We start from the raw sequence: 15,428 nt of genomic DNA, 5'->3' as shown, positions 1-15,428 counted from the left end.
ATTTCAGTAGACTTTTTCACTGCACCCACTTGTTCTGCCATCCTCTGTGGTTCCAAAATCGTTCCTCCCAAACAACCAGCATTCATTCCTGAATTAGGCTGCACATCTGATCCTCCACTACATGTGTCAAGTCTCGACTGCCTCAAATTATTTTCACCCGTCCTCACTCTTGATTCCTCCAAAGTGCAAGAACCAACCAAACCATTACCTACATAGGGAACTGTCAAACCATTTTCACCCATCTTTTGCTTGTAAAAAATAGGCACACCCGGACCAATTGTTACAGGCACTGTAACAGCTTCCAGATTTTTCGTCAGCTCTCTAATTTTCTCAGTCAGCTCAGATGTGGTTCTGGCTAATTCTCTTGTTTTCTCGTCACTGACTCGATTCTCTCTCTCTCGCTCTCTCTCTCTCTCCCTTTCCGTGAAAGAGCTATCACTTTTCAGATCAGGTGTCATAACCTCAGTTTTCACAATTCGTAAAGTATCTCTTATTGGAGTAGCAACTGGCGTGCTCTCTTCTGGTTCTGGTCTATATGGAGGTGGTCTATTGTAAATCATGTCATCCAAGACCTCATCCTCGTAATCATTAGGCCCATGCCTTCTCACTTCTGTATCAGGCACCTTTTCTGCACCTTTCCTCCCTTCCGCTTCTTCAACAGTTCTCATAGGATATAATCCCTCTGACATACTAGCATCTCGCCATCTCCTCATTCGATCATGATGAGTCTCACGATCATATTTCCTCCCGAACATGTACCTATAATTGCCTCCACTCCTCTGCTTTTCTCGCTCATGCACCTCATCTTCCCATTCCACCAACGCCTCGAACTGTGTCGGCCTTGGTCTAGGCTCTAGACACATCATCTTTTCCCGTAAATTTCTCAACACAGCCAGATTAAATGAACCATGTTCCGGGAACGCTAAGCCACCATCCTCTTCAGTATACTTAGCCCAGTTATCTAACCATATACAGGTATGATACCCATATTTCGCAACCATGAAGGATGCAGGAGTTCTTGACGGAGGTAGCAATTCACCCTCTCTAGTTATTATGTTTTTATCCTTGTCGAACCACCTTTAATTTTACCGAACAAGGATTTCTTCTTCTTTTCCTCAGGTTGGTAATACATTTTAACGTTTACCAATATTCTCTAGTCCCTTCCGCAACTGTACGATCTTCTGTCCAATAACAGCGCGACTCACACCAACGCACCAATCCTGGAGCGTCTACGTCACCCTGTACTCCTTCCAATCCCTGCGCGGCTCACACCAACGCACCAATCCCAGCGCGAGCACTGTTCTGATCCACTACCCAATCACAGCGCGGTCTGTATGACGTCAGTGGTCGCTGCAGTCGCTTCTGCTCCGTCTCCTGTCACTCGTCTACCCCTCCTTTACAAAGCCTTCTCAGTAGACTTCGTTTCAGATTCTACAAAATCTATTAGTTACAACATATAAACATCTCCATTGTCTGCTTCGCTAACCACAGAATAGTAAAGAAAAGTCTTTCTCACATGTATTCCGATTCTCTCTAGAACAGCGCTTACCTCTGCTCCACTACGGAATAATTACTTTCGTTGACACAGTAGCACATCCCTCTACTCTGCCCTTCTAACATGCATCCATTAACTGTTTCCTCTAGGACTGCTCCAAAGAGTCTTACAATCAACTAAATGCTCATACATTCACGCACTTTCACACCAGAAAATGTAGCACATGCACACAGAATCCTGCCTTTCCCGAGAACAGCGAACAGTCTGTCCCACTACAGAATTATAACACGCGTTAACCAAGCAGCGCTTACCTCTGCCCAGTCCTACAGACAAGCTCAGAGAATACCCATTACTTCTCCAGCGATAAGCTTTAACGGTGAACCTTACGGATCCCTGGGACTTAAGACCAGAGTTTCACAGATAACCTTCGCTACCATACGCACTCCTTTTATACTGAAAATATGTCCCTAATAGTAACACACGACGATGTCACTGATTCCGAACCCAGACAATGTGACGCGCAACTTCAATTGTCACACGTTTTTCCCCGCATACGTACAGGGCCAACAATCCCGTTTTTCCCGAGAGCAGCACTCCCTTCCCTCTGCCCTACTACGGAACCGTCACCAGCTCCCCACGTTCCAGAAGCCGTACACACTACATAGAACTCAATACGACGACCTCAACATATAGTATTAGTACATATACCAACATCAACCAATAAACCAATGAATCAAAAGCCTATGTACAAGCAATCTATCAGATCAAGACAATAATCTAACCATCATACTGCTACCAGGAAACTGCTGCAGATCGGCGCATATAAATTCTCCCTACTTCCACGGACAGAGTAAATCCACAGTCGCACGCACATACACTCATCATACGCTAGGGCCCATCACACTAAAATTCACACTATTACTCTATCCACACTGAATACAGGAGAGAAACCTAAACCGATCTGCATCTAAAACGAGGTCAATGCGACCATAAAGATACTGTCCTGAGTCATGATTTTAAACATAGGAAATACATTTGAAACTCAATAAATGACAAAGAAATAACCACCCGACACTGGAATTCAAACAAATGGTTGTTTATCTAAATTAGTTCAAATGAAAGTCAATCAATAGCAAAATCATTATTCTCATAGTTACCTATTCTAGCTAAATGGGTCAGGACAGGTCTCTCAGTAAAGTCTCTCAAGCTGCCGTCCTCAGCATAGGTTCAGGAAGAAGTGGCCTCAAAAATCTACAGACCCTCTCTAGCCTAGTAATATTTATAACAAAACTAGCGAAATAAAAGTAACAAACAAATTCTGAATGTCCGTTGAGCCGCTGAGCAGAGCGAGCATGAGAGGATGCCACTTGGTAACATTTAGAAAACCTCCGCTTAGGAAAAATCACAAAAATAAAAACACGGAAGAAGGAAACGCGAGTTTGCAAGCGATACATTTATGAATGCTCTTCCTTGGTACCATAGCAGAGCCACCGCAGATTTATCGTTGTTCATTGTGGCTTTATTCTTTTCCAAGGGCAATTGGAAGCATGCCCGGAGCTGCTGTCCTCACGGAAACTTTTAAATCAGACAGAGACTGTGGTCAGGTGACTTTTAACCATGTTCAGCAAGGCTTCTCGTCACATCTCAATCACTCGAGCGCAGGCTGTAAATAGCAGCCATCTTTGTTTAGGCCAAAACGGACCATCTTAATTAAAAGAAACACAAAACAACGTTACCACATCATAATGATTATACAGTGTTAATCCCCACTAATACCCTTATGTGTATGTAATTACCTAGCCGTCTGCAACACAAAGAAGCATTAGCACACGTTATTTTTAAAGCGCAAACTCGAAACAAATAGCACTTTTGCGATACTCATTTAATTAAATTGCACATATTATTAAGCAACATATATGCATTCCCACGTGTAGTTTCTCTCATTAGTAATGTTGGTTAATTAAGACTTTTAACGAAACTAATAATTAGTGATTATAAATTAGTAATTTTAATCATAACATATAAACAAAACTGGAGCTTAAAACTCAATAAATCTTCAACAGAAAACTCTGCTCCAGCACTCCATACAGGAGCTGCTTTCCACCTAAACTTGAGAACTACCCAGAGTTCTCTGCTTTTCTTTTTTGCATAATTTATTCGTCACTCTATGCCTTGAAGGGTATTTCTTTGACTTATACTGGGTGCTCCCTTGTGTCTGGACAAAGCTATACCTCTCTGAAGAGCTCTAATTAGAGCGAAACACAGTGTCAGGTGTTGCTTTTACTCATTTCAGGTTAGCTTGGTTGGTATTTTACCAATTCAAAGCTGTAATACTGTGCCTGAAGTGGTAATTGGCTTTTGTCATTTTATAGCTCGGCAAGGACAGTACTGTGCTAGTCCTATGCTTAAAGACTTTGCTGTGCAAAAGACTTTGTCCTTTTCTATCTCTGCGTGGATGGCACTGTGCTAATCCCATGCTTAAAAACTTTGATAGAAAAACAGACATTTGAGGTGAGCAAATCTAGAGTGTCGCTGGTGTTGAGAGTGCTCCATACAGGAGCTGCTTTCCACCTAAACTTGAGAACTACCCAGAGTTCTCTGCTTTTCTTTTTTGCATAATTTATTCGTCACTCTATGCTTGAAAGGGTATTTCTTTGACTTATACTGGGTGCTCCCTTGTGTCTGGACAAAGCTATACCTCTCTGAAGAGCGCTAATTAGAGCGAAACACAGTGTCAGAGGTTGTTTTTACTCATTTCAGGTTGGCTTGGTTGGTATTTTACTGATTCTAAGCTATAATACTGTGCCTGAAGTAGTAATTGGCTTTTGTCATTGTACAGCTCGGCAAGGACAGTACTGTGCTAGTTCTATGCTTAAAAACTTTGCTGTACAAATGGCAAAAGACTTTGTCCTTTTCTATCTCGGCGTGGATGGCACTGTGCTAATCCCATGCTTAAAAACTTTGATAGAAATACAGACATTTGAGGTGAGAAGATCTAGAGTGTTGCTGGTGTTGAGAGTGCTCCATACAGGAGCTGCTTTCCACCTAAACTTGAGAACTACCCAGAGTTCTCTGCTTTTCTTTTTTGCATAATTTATTCGTCACTCTATGCCTGAAAGGGTATTTCTTTGACTTATACTGGGTGCTCCCTTGTGTCTGGACAAAGCTATACCTCTCTGAAGAGCTCTCATTAGAGCGAAACACAGTGTCAGGGGTTGCTTTTACTCATTTCAGGTTGGCTTGGTTGGTATTTTACTGATTCAAAGCTGTAATACTGTGCCTGAAGTGGTAATTGGCTTTTGTCATTTTACAGCTCGGCAAGGACAGTACTGTGCTAGTCCTATGCTTAAAGACTTTGCTGTACAAATGGCAAAAGACTTTGTCCTTTTCTATCTCGGTGTGGATGGCACTGTGCTAATCTCATGATTAAAAACTTTGATAGAAAAACAGACATTTGACGTGAGCAGATCTAGAGTGTCGCTGGTGTTGAGAGTGCTCCATACAGGAGCTGCTTTCCACCTAAACTTGAGAACTACCCAGAGTTCTCTGCTTTTCTTTTTTGCATAATTTATTCGTCACTCTATGCCTGAAAGGGTATTTCTTTGACTTATACTGGGTGCTCCCTTGTGTCTGGACAAAGCTATACCTCTCTGAAAAGCTCTCATTAGAGCGAAACACAGTGTCAGGGGTTGCTTTTACTCATTTCAGGTTGGCTTGGCTGGTATTTTACAGATTCAAAGCTGTAATACTATGCCTGAAGTGGTAATTGGCTTTTGTCATTTTACAGCTCGGCAAGGACAGTACTGTGCTAGTCCTATGCTTAAAGACTTTGCTGTACAAATGGCAAAAGACTTTGTCCTTTTTTATCTCTGTGTGGATGGCACTGTGCTAATCCCATGCTTAAAAACTTTGATAGAAAAACAGACATTTGAGGTGAGCATATCTAGAGTGTTGCTGGTGTTGAGAGTGCTCCATACAGGAGCTGCTTTCCACCTAAACTTGAAAACTACCCAGAGTTCTCTGCTTTTCTTTTTTGCATAATTTATTCGTCATTCTATGCCTGAAAGGGTATTTCTTTGACTTATACTGGGTGCTCTCTTGTGTCTGGACAAAGCTATACCTCTCTGAAGGGCTCTTATTAGAGCGAAACACAGTGTCAGGGGTTGCTTTTACTCATTTCAGGTTGGCTTGGTTGGTATTTTACTGATTCTAAGCTGCAATACTGTGCCTGAAGTGGTAATTGGCTTTTGTCATTTTACAGCTCGGCAAGGACAGTACTGTGCTAGTTCTATGCTTAAAGACTTTGCTGTACAAATGGCAAAAGACATTGTCCTTTTCTATCTCGGCGTGGATGGCACTGTGCTAATCCCTTGTTTAAAAACTTTGATAGAAAAACTGACATTTGAGGTGAGCAGATCTAGAGTGTCGCTGGTGATGAGAGTGCTCCATACAGGAGCTGCTTTCCACCTAAACTTGAGAACTACCCAGAGTTCTCTGCTTTTCTTTTTTGCATAATTTATTCATCACTCTATTCCTGAAAGGGTATTTCTTTGACTTATACTGGGTGCTCCCTTGTGTCTGGACATAGCTATACCTCTCTGAAGAGCTCTAATTAGAGCGAAACACAGTGTCAGGGGTTGCTTTTACTCATTTCAGGTTGGCTTGGCTGGTATTTTACAGATTCAAAGCTGTAATACTATGCCTGAAGTGGTAATTGGCGTTTGTCATTTTACAGCTCGGCAAGGACAGTACTGTGCTAGTCCTATGCTTAAAGACTTTGCTGTACAAATGGCAAAAGACTTTGTCCTTTTCTATCTCGGCGTGGATGGCACTGTGCTAATCCCATGCTTAAAAACTTTGATAGAAAAACAGACATTTGAGGTGAGCAGATCTAGAGTGTCGCTGGTGTTGAGAGTGCTCCATACAGGAGCTGCTTTCCACCTAAACTTGAGAACTACCCAGAGTTCTCTGCTTTTGTTTTTTGCATAATTTATTCGTCACTCTATGCCTGAAAGGGTATTTCTTTGACTTATACTGGGTGCTCCCTTGTGTCTGGACAAAGCTATACCTCTCTGAAGAGCTCTCATTAGAGCGAACCACAGTGTCAGGGATTGCTTTTACTCATTTCAGGTTGGCTTGGTTGGTATTTTACCGATTCAAAGCTGTAATACTGTGCCTGAAGTGGTAATTGGCTTTTGTCATTTTACAGTTTGGCAAGGACAGTACTGTGCTAGTCCTATGCTTAAAGACTTTGCTGTACAAATGGCAAAAGACTTTCTCCTTTTCTATCTCGGCGTGGATGGCACTGTGATAATCCCATGCTTAAAAACTTTGATAGGAAAACAGACATTTGAGGTGAGCAGATCTAGAGTGTTGCTGGTGTTGAGAGTGCTCCTTACAGGAGCTGCTTTCCACCTAAACTTGAGAACTACCCAGAGTTCTCTGCTTTTCTTTTTTGCATAATTTATTCATCACTCTATGCCTGAAAGGGTATTTCTTTGACTTATACTGGGTGCTCCCTTGTGTCTGGACAAAACTATACCTCTCTGAAGAGCTCTAAATAGAGCGAAACACAGTGTCAGGAGTTCCTTTTACTCATTTCAGGTTTGCTTGGTTGGTATTTTACCGATTCAAAACTGTAATACTGTGCCTGAAGTGGTAATTGGCTTTTGTCATTTTACAGCTCGGCAAGGACAGTACTGTGCTAGTCCTATGCTTAAAGACTTTGCTTTACAAATGGCAAAAGACTTTGTCCTTTTCTATCTCGGCGTGGATGGCACTGTGCTAATCCCATGCTTAAAAACTTTGATAGAAAAACAGACATTTGAGGTGAGCAGATCTAGAGTGTTGCTGGTGTTGAGAGTGCTCCATACAGGAGCTGCTTTCCACCTAAACTTGAGAACTACCCAGAGTTCTCTGCTTTTGTTTTTTGCATAATTTATTCGTCACTCTATGCCTGAAAGGGTATTTCTTTGACTTATACTGGGTGCTCCCTTATGTCTGGACAAAGCTATACCTCTCTGAAGAGTTCTCATTAGAGTGAAACACAGTGTCAGGGGTTGCTTTTACTCATTTCAGGTTGGCTTGGTTGGTATTTTACCAATTCAAAGCTGTAATACTGTGCCTGAAGTGGTAATTGGCTTTTGTCATTTTACAGCTCGGCAAGGACAGTACTGTGCTAGTCTTATGCTTAAAGACTTTGCTGTACAAATGGCAAAAGACTTTGTCCTTTTCTATCTCGGTGTGGATGGCACTGTGCTAATCCCATGCTTAAAAACTTGGATAGAAAAACAGACGTTTGAGGTGAGCAGATCTAGAGTGTCGCTGGTGTTGAGAGTGCTCCATACAGGAGCTGCTTTCCACCTAAACTTGAGAACTACCCAGAGTTCTCTGCTTTTCTTTTTTGCATAATTTATTCGTCACTCTATGCCTGAAAGGGTATTTCTTTGACTTATACTGGGTGCTCTCTTGTGTCTGGACAAAGCTATATCTCTCTGAAGGGCTATTATTAGAGCGAAACACAGTGTCAGGGGTTGTTTTTACTCATTTCAGGTTGGCTTGGTTGGTATTTTACTGATTCTAAGCTGCAATACTGTGCCTGAAGTGGTAATTGGCTTTTGTCATTTTACAGCTCGGTAAGGACAGTACTGTGCTAGTCCTATGCTTAAAGACTTTGCTGTACAAATGGCAAAAGACTTTGTCCTTTTCTATCTCGGTGTGGATGGCACTGTGCTAATCCCATGCTTAAAAACTTTGATAGAAAAACTGACATTTGAGGTGAGGAGATCTAGAGTGTCGCTGGTGTTGAGAGTGCTCCATACAGGAGCTGCTTTCCACCTAAACTTGAGAACTACCCAGAGTTCTCTGCTTTTCTTTTTTGCATAATTTATTCGTCACTTTATGCCTGAAAGGGTCTTTCTTTGACTTATAATGGGTGCTCTCTTATGTCTGGACAAAGCTATACCTCTCTGAAGAGCTCTCATTAGAGTGAAACACAGTGTCAGGGGTTGCTTTTACTCATTTCAGGTTGGCTTGGTTGGTATTTTACCAATTCAAAGCTGTAATACTGTGCCTGAAGTGGTAATTGGTTTTTGTCATTTTACAGCTCAGCAAGGACAGTACTGTGCTAGTCCTATGCTTAAAGACTTTGCTGTACAAATGGCAAAAGACTTTGTCCTTTTTCTATCTCGGCGTGGATGGCACTGTGCTAATCCCATGCTTATAAACTTTGATAGAAAAACAGACATTTGAGGTGAGCAGATCTAGAGTGTCGCTGGTGTTGAGAGTGCTCCATACAGGAGCTGCTTTCCACCTAAACATGAGAACTACCCAGAGTTCTCTGCTTTTCTTTTTTGCATAATTTATTCGTCACTCTATGCCTGAAAGGGTATTTCTTTGACTTATACTGGGTGCTCTCTTGTGTCTGGACAAAGCTATATCTCTCTGAAGGGTTCTTATTAGAGCAAAACACAGTGTCAGGGGTTGCTTTTACTGATTTCAGGTTGGCTTGGTTGGTATTTTACTGATTCTAAGCTGCAATACTGTGCCTGAAGTGGTAATTGGCTTTTGTCATTTTACAGCTCGGCAAGGACAGTACTGTGCTAGTCCTATGCTTAACGATTTTGCTGTACAAATGGCAAAAGACTTTGTCCTTTTCTATCTCGGCGTGGATGGCACTGTGCTAATCCCATGCTTAAAAACTTTGATAGAAAAACAGACATTTGAGGTGAGCAGATCTAGAGTGTCGCTGGTGATGAGAGTGCTCCATACAGGAGCTGCTTTCCACCTAAACTTGAGAACTACCCAGAGTTCTCTGCTTTTCTTTTTTGCATAATTTATTCATCACTCTATTCCTGAAAGGGTATTTCTTTGACTTATACTGGGTGCTCCCTTGTGTCTGGACAAAACTATACCTCTCTGAAGTGCTCTAATTAGAGCGAAACACAGTGTCAGGGTTGCTTTTACTCATTTCAGAGTGGCTTGGCTGGTATTTTACCGATTCAAAGCTGTAATACTGTGCCTGAAGTGGCAATTGGCTTTTGTCATTTTACAGTTTGGCAAGGACAGTACTGTGCTAGTCCTATGCTTAAAGACTTTGCTGTACAAATGGCAAAAGACTTTGTCGTTTTCTATCTCGGCGTGGATGGTACTGTGATAATCCCATGCTTAAAAACTTTGATAGAAAAACAGACATTTGAGGTGAGCAGATCTAGAGTGTCGCTGGTGTTGAGAGTGCTCCACACAGGAGCTGCTTTCCACCTAAACTTGAAAACTACCCAGAGTTCTCTGCTTTTCTTTTTTTGCATAATTTATTCATCACTCTATGCCTGAAAGGGTATTTCTTTGACTTATACTGGGTGCTCCCTTGTGTCTGGACAAAGCTATACCTCTCTGAAGAGCTCTAAATAGAGTGAAACACAGTGTCAGGAGTTCCTTTTACTCATTTCAGGTTTGCTTGGTTGGTATTTTACCGATTCAAAGCTGTAATACTGTGCCTGAAGTGGTAATTGGCTTTTGTCATTTTACAGCTCGGCAAGGACAGTACTGTGCTAGTCCTATGCTTAAAGACTTTGCTGTACAAATGGTAGAAGACTTTGTCCTTTTCTATCTCGGCGTGGATGGCACTGTGATAATCCCATGCTTAAAAACTTTGATCGAAAAACAGACATTTGAGGTGAGCAGATCTAGAGTGTCGCTGGTGTTGAGAGTGCTCTATATAGGAGCTGCTTTCCACCTAAACTTGAGAACTACCCAGAGTTCTCTGCTTTTCTTTTTTGCATAATTTATTCATCACTCTATGCTTGAAAGGGTATTTCTTTGACTTATACTGGGTGCTCCCTTGTGTCTGGACAAAGCTATACCTCTCTGAAGGGCTCTTATTAGAGCGAAACACAGTGTCAGGGGTTGCTTTTACTCATGCCAGGTTGGCTTGGTTGGTATTTTACTGATTCTAAACTGCAATACTGTGCCTGAAGTGGTAATTGGCTTTTGTCATTTTACAGCTCGGCAAGGACAGTACTGTGCTAGTCCTATGCTTAAAGACTTTGCTGTACAAATGGCAAAAGACTTTGTCCTTTTCTATCTCGGCGTGGATGGCACTGTGCTAATCCCATGCTTAAAAACTTTGATAGAAAAACTGACATTTGAGGTGAACAGATCTAGAGTGTCGCTGGTGATGAGAGTGCTCCATACAGGAGCTGCTTTCCACCTAAACTTGAGAACTACCCAGAGTTCTCTGCTTTTCTTTTTTGCATAATTTATTCATCACTCTATTTCTGAAAGGGTATTTCTTTGACTTATACTGGGTGCTCCCTTGTGTCTGGACAAAGCTATACCTCTCTGAAGAGCTCTAATTAGAGCGAAACACAGTGTCAGGGGTTGCTTTTACTCATTTCAGGTTGGCTTGGCTGGTATTTTACCGATTCAAAGCTGTAATACTATGCCTGAAGTGGTAATTGGCTTTTGTCATTTTACAGCTCGGCAAGGAGAGTACTGTGCTAGTCCTATGCTTAAAGACTTTGCTGTACAAATGGCAAAAGACTTTGTCCATTTCTATCTCGGCGTGGATGGCACTGTGCTAATCCCATGCTTAAAAACTTTGATAGAAAAACAGACATTTGAGGTGAGCAGATCTAGAGTGTCGCTGGTGTTGAGAGTGCTCCATACAGGAGCTGCTTTCCACCTAAACTTGAGAACTACCCAGAGTTCTCTGCTTTTCTTTTTTGCATAATTCATTCGTCACTCTATGCCTGAAAGGGTATTTCTTTGACTTATACTGGGTGCTCCCTTGTGTCTGGACAAAGCTATACCTCTCTGAAGAGCTCTAATTAGAGCGAAACACAGTGTCAGGGGTTGCTTTTACTCATTTCAGGTTGGCTTGGTTGGTATTTTACCGATTCAAAGCTGTAATACTGTGCCTGAAGTGGTAATTGGCTTTTGTCATTTTACAGCTCGGCAAGGACAGTACTGTGCTAGTTCTATGCTTAAAGACTTTGCTGTACAAATGGCAAAAGACTTTGTCTTTTTCTATCTCGGCGTGGATGGCACTGTGCTAATCTCATGCTTAAAAACTTTGATAGAAAAACAGACATTTGAGGTGAGAAGATCTAGAGTGTTGCTGGTGTTGAGAGTGCTCCATACAGGAGCTGCTTTCCACCTAAACTTGAGAACTACCCAGAATTCTCTGCTTTTCTTTTTTGCATAATTTATTCGTCACTCTATTCCTGAAAGGGTATTTCTTTGACTTATATTGAGGGCTCCCTTGTGTCTGGACAAAGCTGTACCTCTCTGAAGAGCTCTAATTAGAGTGAAACACAGTGTCGGGGGCTGCTTTTACTCATTTCAGGTTGGCTTGGTTGGTATTTTACCGATTTAAAGCTGTAATACTGTGCCTGAAGTGGTAATTGGCTTTTGTCATTTTACAGCTCGGCAAGGACAGTACTGTGCTAGTTCTATGCTTAAAGACTTTGCTGTACAAATGGCAAAAGACTTTGTCCTTTTCTATCTCGGCGTGGATGGCACTGAGATAATCCCATGCTTAAAAACTTTGATAGAAAAACAGACATTTGAGGTGAGCAGATCTAGAGTGTCGCTGGTGTTGAGAGTGCTCCATACAGGAGCTGCTTTCCACCTAAACTTGAGAACTACCCAGAGTTCTCTGCTTTTCTTTTTTGCATAATTTATTCGTCACTCTATGCCTGAAAGGGTATTTCTTTGACTTATACAGGGTGCTCCCTTGTGTCTGGACAAAGCTATACCTCTCTGAAGAGCTCTCATTAGAGCGAATTACAGTGTCAGGGGTTGCTTTTACTCATTTCAGGTTGGCTTGGTTGGTATTTTACCGATTCAAAGCTGTAATACTGTGCCTGAAGTGGTAATTGGCTTTTGTCATTTTACAGCTCTGCAACGACAGTACTGTGCTAGTCCTATGCTTAAAGACTTTGCTGTACAAATGGCAAAAGACTTTGTCCTTTTCTATATCTGCGTGGATGGCACTGTGCTAATCCTATGCTTAAAAACTTTGACAGAAAAACAGACATTTGAGGTGAGCAGATCTAGAGTGTCGCTGGTGTTGAGAGTGCTCCATACAGGAGCTGCTTTCCACCTAAACTTGAGAACTACCCAGAGTTCTCTGCTTTTCTTTTTTGCATAATTTATTCGTCACTCTATGCCTGAAAGGGTATTTCTTTGACTTATACTGGGTGCTCTCTTGTGTCTGGACAAAGCTATACCTCTCTGAAGAGCTCTAATTAGAGCGAAACACAGTGTCAGGGGTTGTTTTTACTCATTTCATGTTGGCTTGGTTGGTATTTTACCGATTCTAAGCTGTAATGCTGTGCCTTAAGTGGTATTTGGCTTTTGTCATTTTACAGCTCGGCAAGGACAGTACTGTGCTAGTCCTATGCTTAAAGACTTTGCTGTACAAATGGCAAAATACTTTGTCCTTTTCTATCTCGGCGTGGATGGCACTGTGCTAATCCCATGCTTAAAAACTTTGATAGAAAAACTGACATTTGAGGTGAGCAGATCTAGAGTGTCGCTGGTGATGAGAGTGCTCCATACAGGAGCTGCTTTCCACCTAAACTTGAGAACTACCCAGAGTTCTCTGCTTTTCTTTTTTGCATAATTTATTCCTCACTCTATGCCTTAAAGGGTATTTCTTTGACTTATACTGGGTGCGCCCTTGTGTCTGAACAAAGCTATACCTCTCTGAAGAGCTCTAATTAGAGCGAAACACAGTGTCAGGGGTTTCTTTTACTCATTTCAGGTTGGCTTGGTTGGTATTTTACCGATTCAAAGCTGTAATACTGTGCCTGAAGTGGTAATTGGCTTTTGTCATTTTACAGCTCGGCAAGAACAGTACTGTGCTAGTCCTATGCTTAAAGACTTTGCTGTACAAATGGCAAAAGACTTTGTCCTTTTCTATCTCGGCGTGGATGGCACTGTGATAATCCCATGCTTAAAAACTTTGATAGAAAAACAGACATTTGAGGTGAGCAGATCTAGAGTGTCGCTGGTGTTGAGAGTGCTCCATACAGGAGCTGCTTTCCACCTAAACTTGAGAACTACCCAGAGTTCTCTGCTTTTCTTTTTTGCATAATTTATTCGTCACTCTATGCCTGAAAGGGTATTTCTTTGACTTATACTGGGTGCTCCCTTGTGTCTGGACAAAGCTATACCTCTCTGAAGAGCTCTCTTTAGAGCGAAACACAGTGTCAGGGGTTGCTTTTACTCATTTCAGGTTGGCTTGGTTGGTATTTTACCGATTCAAAGCTGTAATACTGTGCCTGAAGTGGTAATTGTCTTTTGTCATTTTACAGCTCGGCAAGGACAGTACTGTGCTAGTCCTATGGTTAAAGACTTAGCTGTACAAATGGCAAAAGACTTTGTCCTTTTCTATCTCGACGTGGATGGCACTGTGCTAATCCCATGCTTAAAAACTTTGATAGAAAAACAGACATTTGAGGTGAGCAGATCTAGAGTGTCGCTGGTGATGAGAGTGCTCCATACAGGAGCTGCTTTCCACCTAAACTTGAGAACTACCCAGAGTTCTCTGCTTTTTTTGTTGCATAATTTATTCATCACTCGATTCCTGAAAGGGTATTTCTTTGACTTATACTGGGTGCTCCCTTGTGTCTGGACAAAGCTATACCTCTCTGAAGAGCTCTAATTAGAGCGAAACACAGTGTCAGGGGTTGCTTTTACTCATTTCAGGTTGGCTTGGCTGGTATTTTACCGATTCAAAGCTGTAATACTATGCCTGAAGTGGTAATTGGCGTTTGTCATTTTACAGCTCGGCAAGGACAGTACTGTGCTAGTCCTATGCTTAAAGACTTTGCTGTACAAATGGCAAAAGACTTTGTCCTTTTCTATCTCGGCGTGGATGGCATTGTGCTAATCCCATGCTTAAAAACTTTGATAGAAAAACAGACATTTGAGGTGAGCAGATCTAGAGTGTCGCTGGTGATGAGAGTGCTCCATACAGGAGCTGCTTTCCACCTAAACTTGAGAACTACCCAGAGTTCTCTGCTTTTCTTTTTTGCATAATTTATACGTCACTCTATGCCTTAAAGGGTATTTCTTTGACTTATACTGGGTGCTCCCTTGTGTCTGAACAAAGCTATACCTCTCTGAAGAGCTCTAATTAGAGCGAAACACAGTGTCAGGAGTTTCTTTTACTCATTTCAGGTTGGCTTGATTGGTATTTTACCGATTCAAAGCTGTAATACTGTGCCTGAAGTGGTAATTGGCTTTTGTCATTTTACAGCTCGGCAAGAACAGTACTGTGCTAGTCCTATGCTTAAAGACTTTGCTGTACAAATGGCAAAAGACTTTGTCCTTTTCAATCTCGGCGTGGATGGCACTGTGATAATCCCATGCTTAAAAACTTTGATAGAAACACAGACATTTGAGGTGAGCAGATCTAGAGTGTCGCTGGTGTTGAGAGTGCTCCATACAGGAGCTGCTTTCTACCTAAACTTGAGATTTACCCAGAGTTCTCTGCTTTTCTTTTTTGCATAATTTATTCGTCACTCTATGCCTGAAAGGGTATTTCTTTGACTTATACAGGGTGCTCCCTTGTGTCTGGACAAAGCTATACCTCTCTGAAGAGCTCTCATTAGAGCGAATTACAGTGTCAGGGGTTGCTTTTACTCATTTCAGGTTGGCTTGGTTGGTATTTTACCGATTCAAAGCTGTAATACTGTGCCTGAAGTGGTAATTGGCTTTTGTCATTTTACAGCTCGGCAAGGACAGTACTGTGCTAGTCCTATGCTTAAAGACTTTGCTGTACAAATGGCAAAAGACTTTGTCCTTTTCTATCTCGGTGTGGATGGAACTGTGCTAATCCCATGCTCAAAAACTTTGATAGAAAAACAGACATTTGAGGTGAGCAGATCTAGAGTGTCGCTGGTGTTGAGAGTGCTCCATACAG

This window comes from Triturus cristatus, chromosome 3_1 (genome assembly GCF_964204655.1).
Source record: "Triturus cristatus chromosome 3_1, aTriCri1.1, whole genome shotgun sequence".
NCBI lineage: Eukaryota > Metazoa > Chordata > Amphibia > Caudata > Salamandridae > Triturus > Triturus cristatus.
Note: the sequence above shows the minus strand (reverse complement) of the source record.